This window comes from Phyllobates terribilis, unplaced genomic scaffold (assembly GCF_046119375.1).
Source record: "Phyllobates terribilis strain yellow unplaced genomic scaffold, ASM4611937v1 Scaffold_3__8_contigs__length_932513732, whole genome shotgun sequence".
Classification (NCBI taxonomy): Eukaryota; Metazoa; Chordata; class Amphibia; order Anura; family Dendrobatidae; genus Phyllobates; species Phyllobates terribilis.
In genome coordinates this window covers 487,230,276-487,237,423 of record NW_027362763.1, presented here as the reverse complement: position 1 = coordinate 487,237,423, position 7,148 = coordinate 487,230,276, and positions in this window count along the sequence as shown.

Below are 7,148 nucleotides of genomic sequence, written 5' to 3'. Positions count from 1 at the left end.
GAGCTTCATGGCATGAGTATCCATTGCCAAGTAAAACTGCATGCAAGCCTTACATCACTAAGCACAATGCCAAGCAATAGATAGATAGAGTAGTGTACAGCACGCAGCCATTGCATTCTGGAGCAGTGGAAATGTGTTTTGTGGAGTAACGATTCACGCTTCTCAATCTGGCAGTCTAATAGACAAGTTTGGCAAATGCCAGAACGTTACCTGCCAGACTACATTGTGCCAACTATAAAGTTTGGTGAAAGAAGGATAATGCTATGGGGTTGATTTTCAGGGGTTGGCCTAGTCCCCTTATTTCCTGTGAAGAGAAATCTTAATACTTCATCATAGCTAGTCATTTATGATAATTGTAGCTTCTAACTTTGTGGGAACAGTTTTGGAGAAGGCCTTTCTCTGTTCCAGCATGATTTTGCCTTTGTGTATAAAGCAAGGTCCATAAAGGTGTGGTTGGGTGACTTTGGTGTGGAAGAACATGACTATGTCTGAACAGAGCGCTGACTTCAACCACTTATGGAATGAAGTTGAAAGGAGATTGCAAGCCAGGCCATTTCATCCAAATGTCTGATATCACAAATGCTCTTCTGGATGAATGAGCAAAAATTCCCACAGACACACTCCAAAACCATGTAGAAAGCGTTCTGAGAAAAGGGTTTTAGCTGCAGAGGGGAGACTAATTCCATATGACTGGTGTTGTCAAGTCCTATGCAATTTTTCAGCAAGCACTTTGTAAATTCTAACAAAGTATACTGAGGGTTTGGTTCTGCTTGCCCCTTCGAGTGGTCGTCATGTGACTGCGATTTGCATGCTTGTGGTAACGTGCCGACTAGCTTCTTTTTATGTTTAATTGATCAAAACGGATGAGAAGCTGGTCTTCACGTTAGAGTTGCATTCTTATAGTAACGTGGTGATCAGCTTCTCATCCGGTTTGATCAATAAAACATTGAAGGAAATGCATGCAAATCATAGTCGCTTGACTACTCGTATACGTTACTCATTGTTAGTGCTTGCTGAAAAATTACACTGGCCTGGACAACCACTTTAATGCTTATGCATTTAGAATGTGTCCCAAATCTTCTGCCCATATAGCAAGTACATCCACTAGTCTGAGAATAGACTGCTATAACTGTGACGTGTCTCCGTCTGATCCTTGCATACGTGTTCAGGGCCGGATGGACCTCTTTGGAATGCAATTGAAGACTTCTCGATTGTCAGTGACATATGAAATGACAGTCAAAACTCAAGCCAGTGTGCATCTGTTCTGGAATTTGTAGTACCTCACCCTTATTATACAGCTATTTCACTGTGCAGAATTATTAGACAATTGAGTATTTTGACCAGATCATCATTTTTGCTTAGATTTTACAACAAAGGCCAAATTTCAGTGCACCGCATGGCGCGATAATAGGCATCATTTATAATGTACACTGCTTACGCTGGGGTAGTGCTATTGATAGGTTCCCTTTAAAATGTATAGCAAGACTTCCCAGGTCTAGAATTATACATATACACTCACATTCACTGGAGCGTTTCACAGAACAATATTCCTGGTTGCAATCATGCTTGCGAGTTCCTTTTCATCCCTTCCCAACGTGCATTGTACATCAAATGTTGGGTGCATGTAGCGTGCTCAGGACCTGAGCCTTCACACAACGCAGGTGCAGCATGTTAGCCACATACAGTAAAGATGACAGTCAATCTCTAAGATATGTAAGAATGGAATTTAAGTGGAGAGACCATGCCCTTCCCATTTCACCACCACTTTTATGCTCCCATGAAGCCTAGCCTGCAATACTGTGGTATTCCCGCATAAAGAATCAAGTGATCAAACAATGGCAAGCAGGTTCATGTGAAGAAAAAAGTAAAATGGAACACTTTGAACCTCTCATTTTCCCTGTTAGCAAATGTTTGATTTTGATTTTTTTTTTTTTTTTATCAGTGGCCATAAAGTATAAAAATACTTGAAACCTTTGGTAAACGCTGTAAAGATGAAAAAATCGAAATGCCGTAATTGCAATTTTTAGTTTTTGCTATTGCCAGAAAAAATGCAATAGAAAGTGATCAAAATGTTCTATGTATCCTAAAACATCAGTTTGCCATGCAAAAAAACAAGTCCTCACGCAGGTAAATTGATGCAGAAATAAAAAAGGTTGCAGATCATAGCGGTTTTTTCTCCATTTCACCCCATGTGGACTTAGTTTTATGTTTTTCCAATACATGATATGGCAAACTAATGTCATTCAAAGAATACAAAAAAAGGCCCCCATATTGTCTATGCTGAAGGAAAATAAAATACGTTATGTCTTTTGGAAGAATGAGGGGAATAAAAAAAAAAAAAAAAAAAGCCTAGTTAAAAGAAAAGTTTATGAAAACTGCATACCATGTTTCTTCGGAGAAATGTTTCAGAAATCACCTGCCGGCCTAAACAGCCATAGGGTTTGGTGAGGTTATAAAACCAGACCGAAGCGAATCCCAAAGAGCGAGCTAACAATCTTCCCTTTATACGTATTCCTTCTTTTTCCTGTGTGATTCCAGTCTTACACCATCATGTGAATGCATTCAGGTCACATTAAATAATGGAATGTTCTGGAGATTTGACCCCAGAAAGAATTTTGTTCAGAACCTGACATTGTGCCAAGACATTGGATTTTACATGGAAGATTACAAAGGACTCTGTCACCACCAAAACTGAAGTTGGAACGGTTTAGACATTCATATTGTGGAGTTGGCCCCTATAAATATGATACTGTAGATTTTATTAAAACAGTTTCAGCACACCGTTCCGCCCCTCAATTATCGTTCTATGCACCTTATAGTGATCGACAGCGTTCGCTTTGGAGCGCTACCCGAGCCAAATCCTTAGCCTTGCTCATAATGACACTGCAGGGGCCAAGTGCACACACAATGTCAGTGTGCACAAGGGGCTAAGTTCTCATCAGTCTCCTTTGTGTAGGGGTCGCTCCCTGCACACAGGATGCTGACAGGAGAGGGAGATGAACACTAGCACACACTGACATTGTGCGCACATGCTTAGCCCCTGCATGTCAGTGTGTGCGCCGCTCTCATCTCCCTCTGTTGTGGCTGTTTGCTACACACAGCTGCATGTAGCCACTACATATAGGAGATGACAGCATGCACACGCTAACATGAGTGATGATCGAGTATGCCTCATTAACCCTTTCGGTGAGCACGCTCGGGTGCTCGCCGAGTATTTTGGCGTGTTCTGTGTTTCATGCATTGTCGCCACGCCTGCACATGTCACGGCTATTAGCTGTGACACATGCAGAGATTGCCTGGCGAACAGGCTATCTCTGCATGTGTCACAGTTGTCTAACAGCCGTGACACTTGCAGGCGCGGTGACAATGAATGAAACTCCGAGCATGCCAAAACACTCGTCGAGCACCCGAGCGTGCTCACCGAAAGGGCTAATGAGGCATACTCGATCATCACTAGCTGACATTGTGCGTGTTCTCATTTCCTTTTGCCACACCAGCCGTCCTCTTCTATGTGATCCTTTATGCAGCAAGCAAATGCACAACGATACTGGGTGCTGACGGCCTTAGCATTGTATGTGCAGTGTTGAGGATGTAGGTCAGGCAGCGCTCACTCCAAAGTTATCACTGTAATGGAAAGATGGAGGATGGTAATTGAGGAGGAATCATGCACCGAGCCTTTGGCCATGCCAAGTTTTCACCAACCCCCCCCCCCCCACCAAATTTGCATCTCTAATAGATTTTTTTAATAGAAAAACAATTTTAAATTTACACAACTAGTATGATTTTTTTCATAGGAGTCAAGTCGCATATATTAATGTCTAAATAGTTCAATTTCAGTGACCATTTTCTCCCATAGTTTTGTTCTTAAATTGTCAATTTCATTTAGGTCATGTTCCCAGGTAGTTTCAACACTGCGTGTTTTTTCTTTCAAGTTTTTTGTGCAGAAAATCTGCTGCATTAAACAGTTCAAGCCAAGTGGATGTAATTCAATGAAAACTCATGCCCACTGTGAATTTATACTGTTTTTTTTTCTTGTAGGATTCTAGGGGGGGACTGAAAAACCACATGTAAAAAAGTGCAGCTGCATTTTTAAGTGTAGAAAACAAGCAATTATGCAGAAAGAAACTCTGCTTCAAATCTGCACCAAAAAGAGGAAATCGCATAAGAAAAAAAAGCAACCCAAACACAAAGCGGATGGCAATTGCATACTTTTGTACAGACATTGACAACCCATCCAATTTACACAGGAAAAGAATTCAAACCATAGCTGTCCATAAATTATGTCTAATAATGAGAACTGACACAGGGAAAAAAAGTATTGAACACATGCCCAGTAATTAGAAAGCAATCCTGACTCTTAGTGAAAAATAACATCAGCAGGTTAACCTGATGGCCTATAAAAAGGTGTCATTACCAAGGTCCAACACAAGAAATCTCATGATCAGTAAATCCAGTGAGCAGTCTCAAGACCTTTGCAACCTTATTGTTGCAAAACATACTGATGGCATTGGTTACAGAATTTCTAAACTACTGAAGCTTCCAGTGAGCACTGTTGGGGCCATAATCCAGAAGTGGAAAAAATATTTCACCATAAACCGGCCACGACAAGGTGCTTCCCCGCAAGATTTCAGACATCAGTGAAATGAATTATCAGAAGAGTTGTCCAAGAGCCAAGGACCTCCTGAGGAGAGCTACAGAACGAACTGGAATCAGCAGGTGTAATTGTTTCAAAGAAAACAAAAAGTGATGCACTCATTTCTCATCACTACATTCCACATAAGAGGGGCGTTCATTAAAGATTTTCCCTGACCCACTTCATGTGGACTGAGAGCAATGAAACTTGGCACAGTTATTAGTTCTTCTCTACATAGGTGCCACCTAGGGGGACACACTTCTCCCATCTCTTTAAGCAACTGTAAACACCTTGCTTGTAGAAGTCGACAGGTTGCTCCAAAAGCCACGTTGTGACTTCGGAAATCAGAGTCTCGTCATCTGGAAAATGCTTGCCCTTCAAAAATAACTTCATTGTTGGAAAGAGGTGGAAGTCCGATGGTGCGAGGTCGGGTGAATAAGGGGAATACGGTAGAATTTCAAAGCCACAAGAGCATGCTTCCAATTTGGGCAACATGTGAGTTGTGAACTGGTGCATTGTTTTGCAGAAGGTGGACACCTTTGGTGAGCATGCCACGTCTCTGGATTTTGATGGTCTCCCGCAATTTCCACAGCAGTGAAGCATAGTATGCCCCAGTGATCATGGTAACCTTTGCTAGGAAATCTATCAATACTACTCCGTGCTGGTCCCAAAATACTGTGAGCATGACCGTGCCGGCCGAGGGTTGGGCACGTGCTTTCTTTGGAGGCGGGGAGTCATGATGCTTCCATTGCATGGACTGGACTTTAGTCTCAGGATCATAGTGATGGACCCAGCTTTCATCCTGTGTGATCAGTCTTTTGAAAATGTCCTCCTGGTTTCCATGGCACATCGTCAATAGAGTCTGAGAGCATTCAACTCGTTCCTGCTTCTGGAAAGGTGTGAGCAGCCGGATACCTTACCAGCGAGTGGATACCTTATGCATGTGAAGATGGTCTTGGATGATTTTTCCCACGGACCCCACACTAATCTTGACATTTTGGGCTAGGTGGCAAATGGTTATGCGGCGATTTTTCAAAATGGCGACCTCCACTTGCTGGACGGTGTGTTCATCAATAGCAGAGTGGGGTCACCCTGGAATTGGAGCTGTTTGCACCGAAGTCCGACTACATTTCAATTGACGATGCCAGTTTTTGACTACATCATATGATGGGGAATCCTCACCAGAAACCTCTTTCATCTCATCGAACGTCTCCTTTGGTGTGCGGCCTTTCAAGTAAAGGAACTTGATGACTGCTCTGTATTCCACTGGGTCCATTATCAAACCTCACACCACTTCAGCACCTGTAAAATCAAGACCGTTCGCAGTTATGAGTCGCAAACTGACACGTAACCTATAGAGACTTATATCATTACACAAGTGAAGTTTCAGGGTCCTGTGATAAATAGAAGTGCGTCAGGGGAAATCTTTAATGAATGCCCCTCGTAACTAAATTTATAGACATCTATGGTTTGATTCCTCGTACTAATAATTGGTCAATCTCATGCAGGGGAAAAAATTCACGGCTGCAGAAGAATCTCTGCTCACACCCAGTTTGTCTTAGAGAAGATTAGAATCACTAATTACTAGCCAATAGTTCCTCAAGAGAAGAGAAATGAAAAAATAACAATGATGTTTTATTCAGCCTTGCCACCCCTATTCCAAGATGTGTAAAGCATGCTAAAACGGAGCTGTGCTATCTCACTGTAAAATACTGTTAAGTGCTACATTCACATCATAACTAAAAGAAAAGGAACAGATGTAAACATTTATGGCTCCCCAGGGTCGGATTTATTCAGAATGGCTTTACACAATGATAGGGCATATTATATAAAAGTCTCCCCGGGGATCCAAACATGTCTTACTATGATAATATTCAATTGGAAGAATCCATAAAGAAGTCTGTACACTGATGATGAACTGTACGAACACGTCATAGTGACATTTTATATAGGGATCTGCAGTCATTAAATACGTTGCTTGGAATGGGTAGATTAAACTTTACATAAGATTCACATAAAAAAGAAAATTCAGACCATGAAAGGAGAACTAGGTCAATTACAGAATATCTTGTTTTATTCATCTTCACAGTGGATCCGGCAGCTATCGATGGCGGATGCCAAGTGCCAGTTGTCCGGTCACAGCAGCTTATATAGAAATCGTTAATCTTTATGGTGAACAGGACGGGGGCCGTGTATTCATGGTCAGAAACACTGGCAAATAGCACTATGGAGGAATGTTCCCACCACGGGTGAAGGCTCATGTGTATCCACTATCCACCCATAGTCACCTAACATTTCAAGCGCAATTTCTGTCTGATCAAACCAAAACTGATGTAAGACAAGAATCTGGCAATGGCAATCTCATACCAATTTTACAATCTGTAAGTTCGGTCTGACTGGTCAGAAATCTGTGAGAGTGAATGCAGCTTACTGTATGAAACCCTTGGCATTGTTATCAGTTGCCTGAGATTACGCTGGTCCTTTGGTCCAGCCAAAGAATGCAATGTAAAGCAGA